The sequence below is a fragment of the Stenella coeruleoalba genome (assembly GCF_951394435.1).
Source record: "Stenella coeruleoalba genome assembly, chromosome: 10".
NCBI lineage: Eukaryota > Metazoa > Chordata > Mammalia > Artiodactyla > Delphinidae > Stenella > Stenella coeruleoalba.
Window position 1 is genome coordinate 65575582 of NC_137156.1, and position 18633 is coordinate 65594214.

The 18633-nt window shown below is 45.6% G+C and overlaps 1 long non-coding RNA gene across 3 annotated transcripts in view; it reads left to right on the forward strand.

The window, feature by feature from the left end:
• Nucleotides 1–18633, forward strand: part of LOC307193278 — a 94345-nt gene that overhangs the window by 22090 nt on the left and 53622 nt on the right. The window lies entirely within an intron of this gene.

Here is an 18633-nt window from a genome sequence, read left to right on the forward strand (position 1 = left end):
GAGGGAGTTCAGTGTGACTCAGATTGGAGGGAATGAAGGATGGAGTATAGATGGAGTCAGAAAGCCGATAGGTTGTGAAAGAATGTGGAACCCAGTGGGCCACTCTCAGGGCTTGGTTTTTACTCTGAACATTACGGGGTTTCTTGGGTTTTTTAAAAATAAGGTAAAGAGTTCTATTTATTAGGAATGTAGAATAAAGAAGGAAGAGATTGGAATGGGCTTTAGTCACCTGCTCCCATCCCATTCTTCTATTCCTGATCCCAGGGCAGAACTCTCATGGCTCTAGGGAATAGTTCCTTTGGATGGATGAGGGTCCTGGCAAGATTGGTCTCAGTAGATCCTCTGGAGCAGCATGGCTTAGCCACCCCTCATTCTGTCCTGAGAGTAGTCAGTGCAGTTGGACTGGGTGTCTGGAATCTCCTGATCAGGAGATCTGGATGGCTTTGTAGCCCTAGACTGTGGTCAAAGCCCAGAATACCTCCTGTCCCCAGATTTAATCTATAGGCCAAATTTGGTTAGTTTTTCCCCAAACAGATTGTTCTATGTCAGGGGGTTTAATTCTCACTGGCTTCTTTTCTCCAGAGACCTAGTCAAAGCAGCAAGAGTCTCATTATTTGCTTCGAAGCTTTTTTTTTTTTTTCCCTTAAGGACAGGTTTAGTAGAAAATAATTCTTTGTATGCTGATTAGTTCAGAGTTATCTGTGGTTTGTATAGTTATATTTAAGAGCACATCCCAAACCCTGTTTTGTTTCTTCTTTCTTTGTGACTGTGAACAAGTTACTTAACCCTGCTAAACTATTCTCTGCTGCCTTCTGCATTGGAGACACCAGACTGAGTGACTCCTACATCAATCCACTCTTTCTTCTCATAGGAAAAGTCACAAAGTACGTTCCCCTGTAGGTCATAGGATTGTTCTCTCTTGTTGGAAATAAACGGTTGTAGCTGTGTGTGTCAGTGTAACTGGTTATGGCTTAGGAGATAATTTTAGTGTAAGTGCAGATACAAAGTTGAAGATGCCTCTGATACTTACTTGGAAGATTATTTATTGGAATAATATATAGAATAATAGGTTCTGCTGTGGGTTTTTTGGGGGGTTTTTTTGATTCAAGTAAAAGATGTAAAATGTAAAAACTGACTACAGTACATAATCTGAATCTAATCATAGGAAAATGTCGGCAACATTCTATACATATTCTAGAACATGAGGAATGTTCCCTAAAAAAAGAACCCTATTCTTCAAAAATGCCAGTCTCATGAAAGAGACACTAAAGGAAACTAAAGAAACATGGAAACTAATTGTAATATCTGATAGTAGACTAAATCCTGTACTGTAGGGAAAATGCTATAAAGGACATTATTGGATCAATTGACAAAATTGGAATATATATGATAGTTAAAGTATTATGTAAATGTTAAATTTACCAGAGTTCAAGCGGAAGTTTTCGTGGGGCAACTGAGAAGGACACAGTTAAGATGGAGTTTCCAGCCCAGTGAGTCTGAGGGCCAGACCGTGACCCCATAAAGCATGATCTCCTGTCCAGACTGTGGCAGGTGTTGAAGCAACTTTCAAATTCTGCCCCTACTGTGGAAAACCTTTACCTACAGAGGAGCACGAGGGGTCCCAGACCTTTGTCAAGCCGTCTATGTCATCCTCCCAAGCTTGGACTCCTCCCCTGAAATCTACATTCATATATATCAGACTGCCTGCTTGACATGTATTGGATGTCCCATAAGTGTCTCCACATGCCCAGAACTAAGCTCCTAAAATGACTGCCGCCCCCGCACCTGCCCCTTCCATAGACTATCCCATCGAGGTAACAGCAGTTCAGCTTATTCAGTTTCTCAGACCATGAAGTCATCCTCAAGTCCTCTTTCTCTCCCACCCCATGACTGCAGCGCTCCAGCAGATCTCATCATCTCTCCCTTTAAAAGTCAATGCCGAGGGCTTCCCTGGTGGCGCAGTGGTTGGGAGTCTGCCTGCCGATGCAGGGGACACGGGTTCGTGCCCCGGTCTGGGAAGGTCCCACATGCCGTGGAGCGGCTGGGCCCGTGAGCCATGGCCGCTGAGCCTGCGCGTCCGGACCCTGTGCTCCGCAGCGGGAGAGGCCACAGCAGTGAGGGGCTCGCGTACTGCAAAAAAAAAAAAAAAAAAAAAGTCAATGCCGAGGGCTTCCCTGGTGGCGCAGTGGTTGAGAGTCCGCCTGCCGACGCAGGGAACACGGGTTCGTGCCCCGGTGCGGGAAGATCCCACATGCCGCGGAGCAGCTGGGCCCGTGAGCCATGGCCGCTGAGCCTGCGCGTCCGCAACGGGAGAGGCCACAACAGTGAGAGGCCCGCGTAACGAAAAAAAAAAAAAAAAGTCAATGCCGAGGACTTCCCTGATGGCACAGTGGTTAAGAATCCACCTGCCAATGGAGGGGACACAGGTTCGATCCTTGGTCTGGGAAGATCCCACATGCCGCGGAACAACTAAGCCCATGCACCACAACTACTGAGCCTGTGCTCTAGAGCCCACAAGCCACAATTACTGAGCCCATGTGCCACAACTACTGAAGTCTGTGCGCCTAGAGCCTGTGCTCCACAACAAGAGAAGCCACTGCAATGAGAAGCCCGTGCACCACAATGAAGAGTAGCCCCCACGTGCCTCAACTAGAGAAAGCCCGCATGCAGCAACAAAGACCCAACGCAGCCAAAAATAAATAAATAAATTTATTTAAAAAAAAAATTTACCAGAGTTGATAACTGTATTGTGGTTATGAAAGTGAATATCCCGGGCTTCCCTGGTGGCGCAGTGGTTGAGAGTCCGCCTGCCGAAGCAGGGGACAAGGGTTCCTGCCCCGGTCCGGGAAGATCCCACATGCCACGGAGCATCTGGGCCCGTGAGCCATGGCCATTGAGCCTGCGCGTCCAGAGCCTGTGCTCCACAACGGGAGAGGCCACAACAGTGAGAGGCCCGCGTACCGCAAAAAAAAAAAAAAAAAAAAAGTGAATATCCCTACTTTTATGAGACACACACTGAAGTATTTAGGGGTAAAGGGCATTGATGTATGCAGTTTACTCTCAAATGATTCAAAGAAAAAAATATATATACATATATGTATACACACATATACATACATAACATACAAATGTTAGCAGTAGGTAATTAGGGTAAAGGGTATACAGCTGTTCTTTGTATTGTCCTTATTCTTGCACCTTTTCTGTACATTTGAAATTATTTCCAAATAAAAAGTCCAAAGAAGTTGAATGGAAATATAGGTCTGGTGAAGCATGTCTTGGAGAGACAGACATTAACGGCTGTGAATGATTAATGGGCCAGATCTTACTATAAGACAAGGAAGAAAAGCCCAGCGAGCCCTTCCTCTGACTACTTTGACTGAAAACTTTCTTTCTTCAGCAGATTCAAAGCCAGGAGTCCGTCCCTGGCCCCTTTGCCCTCTGCCCTCTGGCCTTTGACGGTCAGCAATTTCTCAGCCACCATGAGCTCTGCAGTCATCTTATTCCATATTCATGTGCAGGAAATCAACTCCAACCAGGGGATCCTTGCCCAAATGACCACCAGCAGCGGCAGCAACAACATTCTGATAAAAACCACTGGGGTGCCAAAGCAGAAGATCAAGGAATGGGATCTACACCTTTGTTTTGGAGCATAAATGAGAAGGGGACTTAAGTGGTTTTCTCTAGCCCACCCCAGGGACCACCAGTAAGCTCTCAGGGAGGCAACAAAGTGTTGAAGGTACAGCTCAGTCCAGCCCAGAGGGTAAGCTCTGGGGAAGCAGACAACATTCCTGAGAGGGTAGAACTCTCAGGATTTGGAGCAGTCAGGTTTAGAGGTGTGGACTAGGTTTTAGCCAGAAGTCAAACCTCTTCAGACACAGGCTGTCACGAGCGGAGATATCTCCTGTGCAGAAAGTGTGGGTGAAGCTTTAGCAGGAAGTCACATCTCAACAGACATCAGAGGACACACAGGGGAAAAGCCTTATATATGTGGGGAGTTGTGGTCAAGGCTTTATAGATAAGTCACCCCTCTACAACCACCAGAGTACACACTCAGGTGAGAAGCTTTATGTATGCAGGGAAATGTGGGCAAGCTTTTAGCCACAAGTCACACACACACAAGGGAGAAGCCCTTTGCATGATGTGTGGGCGAGGCATTAGTGAAAAGTCAGACCTCATTAAGCACCAGAGGATTCACACAGGGGATAAGCCTTATGTGTGCAGGAACTGTAGCCAAGGCTTTAGGGTGAAATCACACCTCATCACACACCACAGGACATGTTCAGATGAGAAGCCTTTTGTTTGCAGGGAGTGTGGGTGGGGTTTTAGCCACAAGATAATCCTAAACACACACCAGAGGACACCCATAGGAGAGAAGCCTTACAAGTTGCAGGGTATGTGGGCGAGACTTCAGCCACAAGTCAGCTCTCAGCACGCATCAGAGGGTGCACTCAGGGGAAAAGTCTTATGTGTGCAGGGAATGTGGGCAAGGCTTTAGCCATAAGTCAGCCCTCATCAGACACCAGAGAACACACTCAGTGAAAAGCCTTAGGTGTGCGAGGAGTGAGAGTATGACTTTAGCAACAAGGCAGTTGGCAGCCACATCAGAGGGCACACTCAAGGGAGAAGCCTTGATTGTGAGGTCGTGTGGGTGAGGCTTTAGCTGGACATCACTCCTTATCACAGAGCAGAGGACATGCTCAGAGAGAAGCCTGACAGGGAGTGAGGGTAAGGTGTTAGCTGGAGGTGACCTCATAAGAAACAGTGGGAGTCAAATCTCTCCACCATCCATTACCACCCTGCTAGAGCTCTGCGAGGGCTTCAGGGACAGTCTTCTGACCCCTTACACCCTCTGTGAGTGTGAAGATGGCAGAGGTCTAGCCTCTGAGAACAGAGGTACCAAGTGATGGTCCTCTTGGAGAAGTGGTCTTTGCTTCTACCTACTTCCTTCTTCAGCTGTGTCCTTCTGTTGGCTTCTATGACACTTTCCTGTTCTATTTTTGTCTACATCTCTAGCCTTTGATGCATCCTCTTTTTTTTTTTTAACATCTTCATTGGGGTATAATTGCTTTACAGTGGTGTGTTAGTTTCTGCTTTATAACAAAGTGAATCAGTTATACATATACATATGTTACCATATCTCTTCCCTCTTGCGTCTCCCTCCCTCGCACCCTCCCTATCCCACCCCTCCAGGCGGTCACAAAGCACCAAGCCGATATCCCTGTGCCATGCGGCTGCTTCCCACTAGCTATCTACCTTACGTTTGTTAGTGTATATATGTCCATGCCTCTCTCTCGCCCTGTCACAGCTCACCCTTCCTCCTCCCCATATTCTCAAGTCCATTCTCCATTAGGTCTGTGTCTTTATTCCTGTCTTACTCCTAGGTTCTTCATGACATTTTTTTTCTTAAATTCCATATATATGTGTTAGCATACGGTATTTGTCTTTCTCTTTCTGAGTTACTTCACTCTGTATGACAGACTCTAGGTCTATCCACCTCATTACAAATAGCTCAATTTCGTTTCTTTTTATGGCTGAGTAATATTCCATTGTATATATGTGCCACATCTTCTTTATCCATTCATCCATGATGGGCACTTAGGTTGTTTCCGTCTCCAGGCTATTGTAAATAGAGCTGCAATGAACATTTTGGTACATGACTCTTTTTGAATTTTGGTTTTCTCAGGGTATATGCCCAGTAGTGGGATTGCTGGGTCATATGGTAGTTCTATTTGTAGTTTTTTAAGGAACCTCCATACTGTTCTCCACAGTGGCTGTACCAATTCACATTCCCACCAGCAGTGCAAGAGTGTCCCTTTTCTCCACACCCTCTCCAGCATTTACTGTTTCTAGATTTTTTGATGATGGCCATTCTGACTGGTGTGAGATGATATCTCATTGTAGTTTTGATTTGCATTTCTCTAATGATTAATGATGTTGAGCATTCTTTCATGTGTTTGTTGGCAGTCTGTATCTCTTCTTTGGAGAAATGTCTATTTAGGTCTTCTGCCCATTTTTGGATTGGGTTGTTTGTTTTTTTGTTATTGAGCTGCATGAGCTGCTTGTAAATTTTGGAGATTAATCCTTTGTCAGTTGCTTCATTTGCAAATATTTTCTCCCATTCTGAGGGTTGTCTTTTGGTCTTGTTTATGGTTTCCTTTGCTGTGCAAAAGCTTTGAAGTTTCATTAGGTCCCATTTGTTTATTTTTGTTTTTATTTCCATTTCTCTAGGAGGTGGGTCAAAAAGGATCTTGCTGTGATTTATGTCATAGAGTGTTCTGCCTATGTTTTCCTCTAAGAGTTTGATAGTTTCTGGCCTTACATTTAGGTCTTTAATCCATTTTGAGCTTATTTTTGTGTATGGTGTTAGGGAGTGATCTAATCTCATACTTTTACATGTACCTGTCCAGTTTTCCCAGCACCACTTATTGAAGAGGCTGTCCTTTCTCCACTGTACATTCCTGCCACCTTTATCAAAGATAAGGTGTCCATATGTGCGTGGGTTTATCTCTGGGCTTTCTATCCTGTTCCATTGATCTATCTTTCTGTTTTTGTGCCAGTACCATACTGTCTTGATTACTGTAGCTTTGTAGTATAGTCTGAAGTCAGGGAGCCTGATTCCTCCAGCTCTGTTTTTCGTTCTCAAGATTGCTTTGGCTATTCGGGGTCTTTTGTGTTTCCATACAAATTGTGAAATTTTTTGTTCTAGTTCTGTGAAAAATGCCAGTGGTAGTTTGATAGGGATTGCATTGAATCTATAGATTGCTTTGGGTAATAGAGTCATTTTCACAATGTTGATTCTTCCAATCCATGAACATGGTATATCTCTCCATCTATTTGTATCATCTTTAATTTCTTTCATCAGTGTCTTATAATTTTCTGCATACAGGTCTTTTGTCTCCTTAGGTAGGTTTATTCCTAGATATTTTATTCTTTTTGTTGCAGTGGTAAATGGGAGTGTTTTCTTGATTTCACTTTCAGATTTTTCATCATTAGTATATAGGAATGCCAGAGATTTCTGTGCATTAATTTTGTATCCTGCTACTTTACCAAATTCATTGATTAGCTCTAGTAGTTTTCTGGTAGCATCTTTAGGATTCTCTATGTATAGTATCATGTCATCTGTAAACAGTGACAGCTTTACTTCTTTTCCGATTTGGATTCCTTTTATTTCCTTTTCTTCTCTGATTGCTGTGGCTAAAACTTCCAAAACTATGTTGAATAAGAGTGGTGAGAGTGGGCAACCTTGTCTTGTTCCTGATCTTAGTGGAAATGCTTTCAGTTTTTCACCATTGAGGATGATGTTGGCTGTGGGCTTGTCATATATGGCCTTTATTATGCTGAGGAAAGTTCCCTCTATGCCTACTTTCTGCAGGGTTTTTATCATAAATGGGTGTTGAATTTTGTCAAAAGCTTTCTCTGCATCTATTGAGATGATCATATGGTTTTTCTCCTTCAATTTGTTAATGTGGTTTATCACATTGATAGATTTGCGTATATTGAAGAATCCTTGTGATGCATCCTCTATACCCCACTTTAAGTATTACTCAGGGTTCAGTCTCACCCTCCAATCTGAGGGACTCCTTAACCATGTCTCCTTCCTAACCCTCCAGTTCCAAACCCAGGTCCCTTTAACCACACCCCCAAATTCTTCAGTCTCAGGATCTAAACCTCAAAACCATGCTATTTGGCCCTCCAAGGACAGGGATAAGGTTACTAGCAATGCCCCACCATTGGCCTTCCAATACCAGGTTTTAGGGTTTTTAAACACAGCCCCTCCTGAGCCCTTCAATCTCAGTGCCCAGTCTTTTAGCCACACTCTCACATCAGTCCTCCAGTAATTGTTGTAAGGCCCTTTGAACCAAACCCACTCTCACTTATCTTACATTCCCAGGGCCCATGTGGCCCAGGTTCCTGAGTGTTTACCTAAATTTATTCTTGGCCCTAGTGCTATATGTCAGTGGGTATACCCTGGAGGGCTGTCTACTCAGGCCCCAGTGTCTTTATTTGCCAAGAGGATATTTGCCACAGAGAGGGAGGAGAGAGATTTTTTGTAACACCCCCCCCCCCACCACCACCAAAATCTGGCTTGGTTTGGGGCTGGAGGAGAGATAAAAGGGGTTGTTGGTCCAGATGCCTTTGTCCACAGCCTCTCACTTGGAAGTGGTTGTCTCCAAGGTTAGCCTGGTAAGGGGGTAAGGGCTGGGAGCACCTGGAGTGTAGGTTCCCCCCCCACACACTTCAACTCAGGCACTACTGCCTGGTCTACCACCATAGTGCTGCCCCTTTTCCCATGGCCTTAGCTAAAAGCCACAGAGGGAAGTCTGTGTTTTCTCTAGGGGCTGCCGAGCAGAGAAGGGGGGGCCCCTCCACCATCATTCCACGTGACCTCAAAGCTGCTTTCTGATAGGGCAACAAAAGGGGGAAAATTAATAGTCTCACACCTTGCTTTAAACATGATGGGGAAAAAATGTTTATTTTCTCTTAAAATCCATGTAGAAACTGTAGAGACAGCACACAAGTCTGGCCCAGCAAGACCACTGTCAGGCCCAGAAATCAGGGAGAGATGCAGAGGGGACCTCTGTCCAGGTGGGTGCAGATAGCTTTGGATGTCTTCCAGTCAGGAGTCACTCCTTCATGGACAGGGGTTAAAATTGGCCCCATCTCTGCAGTGATAGTCTTGAGGTGTTGTGAGATCTTCACAATAAAGGATTGTGGGAGGAGACGGGATGGGAAAAGGAGGCAAACACTTCCAGGACTGTTGGGCTTCATAGAATTTCCTGCCAGGGAGGAACAGCTGGATTTTTGCTGTAGGGGCTGGTGGCTCATTTCTTTCTTTCTTTCTTTCTTTTTTTTTTTTTATAAATTTGTTTATTTATTTATTTTTGGCTGCATTGGGTGTTCGTTGCTGCGCACAGGCTTTCTGTAGTTGCGGTGAGCGGGGGCTACTCTTCGTTGCAGTGCGTGGGCTTATCATTGCAGTGGCTTCTCTTGTTGCGGAGCATGGGCTTTAGGCGCACGGGCTTCAGTAGTTGTGGCTCGCGGGCCCTAAAGCGCAGCCTCAGTAGTTGTGGCGCACGGGCTTAGTTGCTCCACGGCATGTGGGATCTTCCCGGACCAGGGCTCAAACCCGTGTCCCCTGCCTTGGCAGGCGGATTCTTAACCACTGCACCACCAGGGAAGCCCTGGTGCCTCATTTCTGATGGGTGATAAGGCATCTCAGACTCAGGACTGCAGGACCTGGTAAGTAAAACTGAGATCAAGGCAGCCCCTGTGTTCTTGCTGGCCTTGTCCTTCAACCTCACCCCAAAAGTACTCGGCTTTGTCTCTTTCGGGGTAGTTTCATTTAGCCCTCCAAATGCCTCGCCCCTTTTTCTTGAGCTTTGTCCCCCGGGCGCAGATTTCTCCCTTTGTTTCCCAAATTTTCTTCTAATGCTGAAGTGCCCACAGGATGGAACCATGGGGAGGAGGGACCTCTTTGGCTTTGGGAGGGACCAGAGAGGGCAGCCAAGGGGCTACTTGCTGTATCTGCTTGTTTCCCAGCTTCCATGGGGGTGAGGATAGAACCTTTCAACGTCAGCTCAAGTTGCTGTCACTGATTCCCTACCTTCCGCCTCCCTGGGTAATAGAGGCACCCCTACTACCTCACCCTACTTTTGCACAGTTTTAACACGTCAGGGGGTCTGCATTTAGAGCCACTTTCCCATGGGGCTTTGTGGGAGTGATCTCTCGACTCCATTCCAGGGATCCTGGTTTTCTGCAGCTGTTTCCATCATCATTCCTTCTTTTCCCTTGCCTTGTTGCCCCTACTTTCCACATCTTGAAGAGGGCATGAAGAACCCTTCATACCCTGACCTCAGTAATACCTATTTCTGGGCCTTAGTGTGAGAGGTGGAATTAAGGCCCCCCAAACTGGCTTCTGTTATTCAGATGCTGGGCGCTAGGGTAAGCCTCTTCAGGAGAGGAAGAGAGGAGGATGGCCATGAGGCCCAGGCATTTGTGAGTCATAAAGGGATCATGGGCTCTCAGAACCTTAGAGTCCCAGACTCATGAATCCTAAGTGGCTCCTGGAGAACTGGGATAAAGGGAGCATCACATTAGGCATCCAAGGCTGCTCATTTAGGCAAGTGAATCCCACTCTTCATCTTGACCTTGGATGATTCAAGGACTTATGTTCCCCAGGGCCATATATGACCAAAAATAAGCCTCTGGGAGAATTTGTGGAATGATGAATTCATGGGAGGGAATTCTTGGGTAGAAGAGTGTTTGAACTTGGAGATTCCAATTTAATGAGAAAGGATTTTGTGTGGTGGAAGGCTGACAGGTGAGAAAACTTGTGAATGTTCTAAAAGACACTGTGAAGAAGTATCTGTCTTTTTTTTTTTTTTTTTTTTTTGCGGTACGCGGGCCTCTCACCGCTGTGGCCTCTCCCGTCACGGAGCACAGGCTCTGGACGCGCCGGCCCAGCGGCCATGGCCCACGGGCCCAGCCGCTCCGCGGCACGCGGGACCCTCCCGGACCGGGGCACGAACCCATGTCCCCTGCACCGACAGGCGGACTCTCAACCACCGCGCCACCAGGGAAGCCCAAGTATCTGTCTTTTGACATATCCAAATTTTGCTGGATTTCTATTTTACTCCCTATTCTCAAGCTGAATCTGTACTGAAAGTATTTTTAAAATTTATTTTAAATTATATTTTAATTTTATTTGATTTTAAGTGAAACGTATGCAAATGTAGAAATAGAAAATGAATTTACTTGATTTCAGGTTGAGACAAATACATACAGCCATCTGCTGTAAAGAATCATTTTTAAATTTTAGAAGTTATTCTCATAGGAAATAATGGTCACATAGAAGGTGTATCTGCATCTGGGAGATAGTAGTTGCACAACATGCAGTATCTGTTATGATTTTGTTTTCCCACTATCGAACTTATCTTTGGAAGATGAACCAGTTCTTGAAGTCCAGCTCTCAATCCAGGGCTCTTTCCTTTCTGTCCCACTGACCTTGTCCACTCTGAGTTTTCCAACAGCCGTTAAGCCTTTAAAGCTGTGATTTCTCCTGCTCCTGGGATTCTATCTTGTGTCTGTTGAACCAGTCGGAAGGACAGATCACTTCTGTATATGTGACAGTCCCTAAATGCACATGCATATTCTCATTACAAGCGTGTAAAACATCACATCAGTTATGCAGTCAGCAGTGAAAGCCACAATGACAATACATTGGGTCAGCTCAGAAGCCCCACTCCCAAGGTCACTTTAGCTGCCCTTCCCCACTGTAAACCCATCAACTGAATTTGGGTGCATTTTTCCCCCTTTTGGAAGACCATCCAAGTAGTTTAGTACATGTACATCAGGGGCTAAAGCCACAGCCACCAGGAGACCAGGGAAGGCAGAGTCCATGGGGGACAGCAGGGAGGCTTTTTTCCTTCTCTGGGTTCTCACCCCAGGGTTGGTGCTGCTGCCCCTCCCTGTGTGCCTCCTGGCATCCAGTGAGCACCTGGGTGATCTGTATGGCTCCATGGCCACCATGCCACCGTGACTCTACACTGCAGTCCTCAGTGCTTTTGGCCACACCTGCACTCAGCACCCCCTTCCCTCCCACAGGACCAGGTAGGACAGTGACTTAGGCACTTGTGCCCAGCAGAGATATAAAAATTTGAACCTCTCCTCTTTGAAAATACCCCAGGAACTTCCCTGGTGGTCCAGTGGTAAAGAATCCGCCTTACAGTGCAGGGGATGCGGGCTCAATCCCCAGTCAGGGAACTAGATCCTACATGCCGTGGGGCAACTAAGTCCGCGTGCTGCAACTACTGAGCTTGTGCGCCTCAACTAGAGAGCCTGCGTGCCGCAAACTACAGAGCCCACACACTCTGGAACCTGCACGCCACAACTAGAGAGAAGCCCACACACTGCAATGAGCCTGTGCGCTGCAACGAAAGATCCCGCATGCCTCAGCGAAGACCACACGTGCCGCAACTAAGCCCCGACGCAGCCCCCCCCCAAAAATTAATAATAAATAAATTAATAAATCTAAAAAAAAAGAAAATATCCCAGCATACTTGAACAGCATGTGGCCTTTGGTCCCCCTTGGGGACAGGGAAGCTTGGTCCCTCCTGGAAGCAGCTGCAGTTGGGATAAAGAGGAAGGGAATGTGGAGAATGCTGCTCTGTGCCAGTATGGAAGGCTTTGCATTTCTCACTTTTAAGTGGCTGCCTCATGGTTCAACCAAAGGAACTTTGGTTTCTGAGTGTTTTCACTCCTCAGAAAGTTCTGTCTTCTTTGCTGACATTTACTTCAGCTTTGCAGACCGCTTGGCTAAGGATCACCTTTCAGCTTGACTGCAGAGCTGTCTGTCCCATTGTCAGAGCATTCTCCCCTTGTCTCCTGGAAGAAAGTAAGCAACAATCAAGGCCACATCTAGGGGCTTGTTACAATCCTACCTCTCACCAGTCAGCCTATAAATTTTTATCAAGAGGTAGGACAGTGGGGCCCCACTGGGCGAGAACATTTTCTGATAGATCCCAGTACCATATCCCTGGAACTGGCCTATGGGATCCTTTGCCCTTCTTCCAGAAAGCCATGTCTTTATCACAGCATCACATCCTCATTGCCAAAGGAACATTTAGAGGGATGCTTAGGACTCATGGTGGATTGTCCACAAGTAAAGAAGAGAGACAAGGAAAAAATCCAAATATATGATGTTGGTAACAAGAACAACCAGTCTTTTGTAGGTGAAGAAATCAGAAACGTAGATAATTTGCCCATGTTCACACAACTAATAAGGGGTGGTACTTGGATTCAGCTTGGTATTCAGGAATAAGGATTCCAGGGTAGCATACTGAAGGTTTCCAAGGTGGAAACCTCTGTGATAGGGCACTGCAGAAATAGCACCTGGCAAAAATTTGTGCTTTCTGTGCCTAGAAAGGCCCTTTCCTTATTACTGGGGGTGGGAGGGGCATGGAGGAGGAAAGGGGGAGATCCTTTAGCCAAAGAGCATCACAGGAAGCATACACTGAAATAATGCTATGACTAACTGGGTCATTTGGGGCTTGTCATGGTGGTGGACCACCAGGAAAGCGAAGAGCTATCATATGTAAGTAATCAACCTTGATCATCATGAGTTGCTGACATTGCTTCTCCCCAAGGGGAAGGGAAGAGTACATCTGATCCCAGGGGATTCTCTGATGTGCTTCATACCCAGGGATAATCTTCAGTGGACCCTCACAGCAGTCAACTCTTACATCAGGGTGAAACATGTAAGGGATCAGACGCTTTAGAGATAAAGGTCAGTGTTTCCCCAGTATATAAGCATCTTAGACCTGTAAGTGCTGACTCTGGGGAGAGGAATTATAATATGGTTGGTAAAGGATGGAGATAATAAGAATCAGTTATGACCTCATGTCTAGTTGCAGTAGTGGGAAATGGCGGAGGGGTTCCCCACTAATCGGCTTATGTTGTGTCTTAAATAGAGATGTGGCTCACCAGCATCTTGCCTGGCTCTGGGATATGCTGAGCTACACGTAGACCAAAGCATGAACAGGGAAGGATGGCCTTGGACAACTTGTATACTCCATTTCTTGGCCACATCCTTACCATGGCTGTTGCTGAACCCAGGTGAAATCAGAGAGCTCCTTAAGTCCATTTCTCTTGTGTTCGTCCCAGGAGCTTCTCTACTGATGTGGTGTAGGAAGCCTTTCTGGCAATACGCAGATTTGGACCTGCAGGGGAGTTCAGTCTTCCTGTGGAAATGCTTAACAATGGATGATGGAAACCAGTGGGCAGGTCCCCAGCTTCTTGGTCTCTGATGGGAGGGAGAGGACTTCCAGCTAGATAAGAGGCCAGTTGTCCACAGTGGTGACCACCTCAGTACCCCTTTCTTGGGTTGGCTTTCTCTTCGCTGTTTTACTCTCCCAGTGCCTCCACTCTTATTTTCTGAGGTCACTTCCCAGAATAAACTAGCTACATATAAGCCCTCATTTCCTGCTCTGCTGTTATTTCAGGAGAAAAAAAGGCCGCTCAACTGTGGCTACACTGCCAGTAACCCAGTTAGCACCCAGTCTTCCATAATAGTACCTTTGTAGCGACAGGCAAAGCTGAAAGAGGAGAAGGACTCCATGAAAGTCTCATCTTGTCCACAGTTCCCAGGCCTGTGAGTTAAAAATCTTAAACCACTAACTAGATGACCAACCCCCCCCGCCCAGCCCACCTGCTTATGCAAAATGCTCTGAGAGAGACAGGAGGAGCCAGTTACTCCCAGGACCCCAAATAAGTGTGTAGCTCTTGATGCCCACATGGAAGAGACTTATCTCTGTTTGTGAGAAAACTTTGGACCACAGAGGTTTATATATAACATGCTTTTCAGAGGGACTCAATCACATGAGGATTGTGGCTTCTACTTCTAGGGGGAAAACTGCTGGAATTTCTCAACTTCCATCACTCTTTTTTTTTTTTTTTTTTTTTTTTGTACACGGGCCTCTCACTGTTGTGGCCTCTCCCATTGCGGAGCACAGGCTCCGGACATGCAGGCTCAGCGGCCATGGCTCACGGGCCCAGCCCCTCCGCAGCATGTGGGATCTTCCTGGACCAGGGCACGAACCCGCGTCCCCTGCATCGGCAGGCGGACTCTCAACCACTGCGCCACCAGGGAAGCCCCATCACTCTTGATTTAACTCACTAACATGTTTCCTTAAGCCTCCAGCCCAGATCATTTGAGCTACACACCCTCCCTGCCCTACCCTGCCCTCTGCTCCTTTGGAAACCTTCTTCCTCGGTCATCCAGGCTTCTCACTGTGAGAGACTCAGGCAGTCTTGGTCCTCCAACCCTGAATCCTAGCTTTGTACTCCACTGAGCTGGGCTTCTGTCTGAGCTGTCAAAGGGCCTATTTTATTTTGTTAATGCGTTCGATGAATCAAAGTTCTATTTCTGCTAGACTAATATTACAGTCACTTTCATAAGAAATCAGTCGTGTACTTTGGCCATGGTGCCGTTTCTGTGTTCTACATTCCCTACAGAGGACAGGAATGCTTACTTTAACCTCAGCATAAAGAGTGTGAGATCAACTTACGTGATTTCATTTGGTTTCAACTGCTCTTGGTAAAGTGGTAACTAGAATTGTGTCCTACCCTAATCATAATCTATCAGCTATCTCTGTGCATTACCTAAGTTTATATATGAGAAAGCCACTTTTAACTGTACAGTCTTGTCAAAAACATCGTCAGTAATTAAATGTGCTAAAATAGACAAAGGAAAATAGTGTGAGATTAAGTCATACACTGAGAGGTGTGATTAACTTAACTCTTTCTATCTGAAATCCAAAGAAAGAGAAGAAGAGATCATTTAAATTGTCATTTATTGAGATCTTGGGTTTTTGACCTTATGTGCATGAGTTAGTTTAATCCTCACAGTAACTCTGAAAGTTAAGTATGACTTTCTCATTTAACAACTGAATTGAGTGGAGACAAATATAGCTAAAGTCACATAGCTAGAAAGTGATAGAACCAGGATTTGAATTCCGATCTGTCACCAAAGCTCCAGCTTCTAATCCCTGCACCTCCTTTCCAAACAACTTGAGAGGAAACACTGTGTTCACCCACACATTCTACCTTTCAAATAACTCAGAACACCCTCACCCCAACCACAATCTCCAAACTGCCGACCTGTTCATTCATATCTTCTTGTGCACACAGGTTTGCCACCAAGTGGGAACCCTCCATTGTCCTCTCTGTCCATTTGTTTCTTGGGTCCAGTTTAATCCTTGGATGATTGTTTCAACTATTTACTTGCTAAGACTAAATATTCCTTGTCCCTTTGATCTTTCACCAAGCCTGCTCATGAAATCCCTGATCTTGGATGATTCCACCAATTGCACATTTCATGGCTGCAACTCACCACAACACATGACAAGGCATGCAACTCATATTCCAAATACAGGGTCACAGAGTTCTTAATTTGCCCTCAGAAATGCCTCGTAATTCTATGTCTCATGAGTCAGTTCCCTTTCCCATGCTTCATAAGTATTATTTCAAACCTTTTCATGCTTTATGAATTTCATCTTTCCCCTCACTTTCAATAGATGGCTTTGACTCCTGTTTGACAAATGAAAGAGAGATTGCTGAAGAAAGAGCCAACATCCCCACAATGAAACATGCAAGCATTCCTATGCCTCTCTCCTATAGTGAAGGAGGAGCTATCTTTAATTCCAAAATTGACCTTTTCCTCTAAAGTGTGTTTGCGTCCTAGTCCCTCGTGCTTCTCAGGAATTTTAATGATTCTAAATTATATTTATTGTAAACCAATCCGTCTCTAATGACTCTAGTTCCTTAGCATTTAAGCATGTTCAAATTATTACTATTCTGAAAAATTCTCTTCTAATCCCATTTTCTTTCCATCTACTGTATCTCTTAACAGACTTGGAAGTAATCCCCATTTATCCACTCTTTCATCCCAAACACTTCTCAGTCCTCTCCACTCTTTTCTGTACCCACCATTTAGTGGACACTGTTGTTGAAGCCCAGCAATAATATTTTTTTAATCCCCCTTTTTGCTCAGTCCTCATTTCTCTTGCAGCCTCAGCAGAATTTGATTACCTTTTTCTTATTCCTATCCTCTCCCCACACTCCTTCAACTGTTTTCCAGCTTCTGTGGTCACCCTCAGCCTTTTGTAGGGTACTTCACCACCACATGCTGGATTGTTTCAGTCCCAGCATTCTTCTGCCTCCCCTCCACTCTGTGCACTCTGTTTGCCAGTCACATCCATTCCCTTCACTTAAATCTCTAGTCATTTCACTCTACTCAGTCACCAAGGATGTCTTCTCTACAGTGGCCATATAAGTGGGGACTGAGGGGCACGTGGAGCAAGAAATATTCACAGGGACAGAGCTTTAAGGATTAGATACGAAAAGTAGAGGGAAGGAGAGTGCTTCTTCTGGCTGCTTACCGATAGCTGGGGCTCCTGATCAGTCTCTCTTGTCAGTTTGTCTGGTGTTTTCAGCTGGCCTTTGTTTAGCTTTGCGGGGGAGAATGCCGCAACTAAAATATCCCACATGTTGCAACTAAAAAGGTCCTGCATGCTACAACTAAAGATTCCACATGCCACAACTAAGACCTGGCACAGCCTAGATAGATAGATATTTAAAAAGAAGAAGAAAAAGAAACCAACCAGTCTCCTCTCGAATGGTGAGTGTGCACGCCATACTGTAATGGGCTGCTGAGAAAATGGGGGTGAGCCTGTCAGTGCAGACAACTGATATGGACTTGTCTGTACAGAGATGAAGAAACAGGTAGCCAAAGGGGAAAATGAGGTTAAAATGATTTTGAAAAATGGGAGACACCAAAACATGTTTGAATTCAAAGGGGAAGGACTCAGTGGAGAAGGGTAAAAGTGCAGTAAAGACTAGACAACCAAAAAAGCAAGGAGATGGGATTCAGAGCAACATGGAAGGACTGGCTTAACAGGAAGCAGGACCCATCCTATGTTGTAACAGGAAGATAGAAGAAGATGGGAGCATATGTAGACTTACACTTACAGATTCAGTTGTAAGAAGATTCTCTAAGACTCCTAGGTATCCCACTCTAAACCCACAGGTAGTACGACAGTATAAATGCTTCAACCCACTGTCTTCCACACAAAGTAAGCTCCCTACCACTCCAGAGCTGCCGCTTTTGCCAAGGTCACAGCGATCTCCATGCTGCCATGCTTAGGGGGTACTTTAAGGGCTTCATTATTCTGGACTTCTCAACAGCATTCAACATTGCTTCATTATCTAAACACTCTTTTCTCTTGACTTTCCTGATCCACACACCCTCGGTTTTTTCCTTCCTTCTCTGGCTATTTCTTCATCTCCTTTGTTGGCTTGTGCAAGTATTTGTTTTCATAAGTTCTATATAAATTCAAGGCTCCTCACTACTTTCAGTTTGTAGATTGTCATGGTAATGGCCCCCAATGATTCACACCTCCCACTGTCCATGCCCTATGTGTGGACTCTGGGCTTGGCCATGTGACTTGGCCTTTGTCAATGGGATATCAGCAAACATGACACAAGCAGAAGCGTGATGAGCTTGTGAATGGGGGCCTGCTCTCTTGGAACCTTGAAACAACCATGCTATGAAGCAGCTCAGGATGAAAGACCACATTGGACCCAAATGCTGAATGCAGCCATGTGAGTGAGTCCCAGTGAGCCCAGCAGAATCACCCAGCCAATCCACAGACACATAAGAATGAATCGTTGTTATTGTTGTTGTTTTTTAATATTTATTTATTTGTTTATTTTTGGCTGTGTCAGGTCTTAGTTGTGGCACATGGGATCTTTCACTGCGGCACGCGGGCTCTTTGTTATAGCGCATGGGCTTCTCTCTAGTTGTGGTGTGTGGGCTCTGTAGTTGTGGAGCACGGGCTCCAGAGCACATGGGCTCTGTAGTTTGTGGCACATGGGCTCTCTAGTTGTGGCGCATGGGCTCAGTAGTTGGGGTGCGCGGGCTTAATTGCTGCATGGCATGTGGGATCGTAGTTCCCCGACCAGGGATCAAACCCATCTCCCCTGCATTGGAAGGCAGATTCTTAACCACTGGACCACAGTGACATCTCTAAGTCATTGTTTTAAGCCACAAAATCTTGAGGTGATTTGTCATGCAGC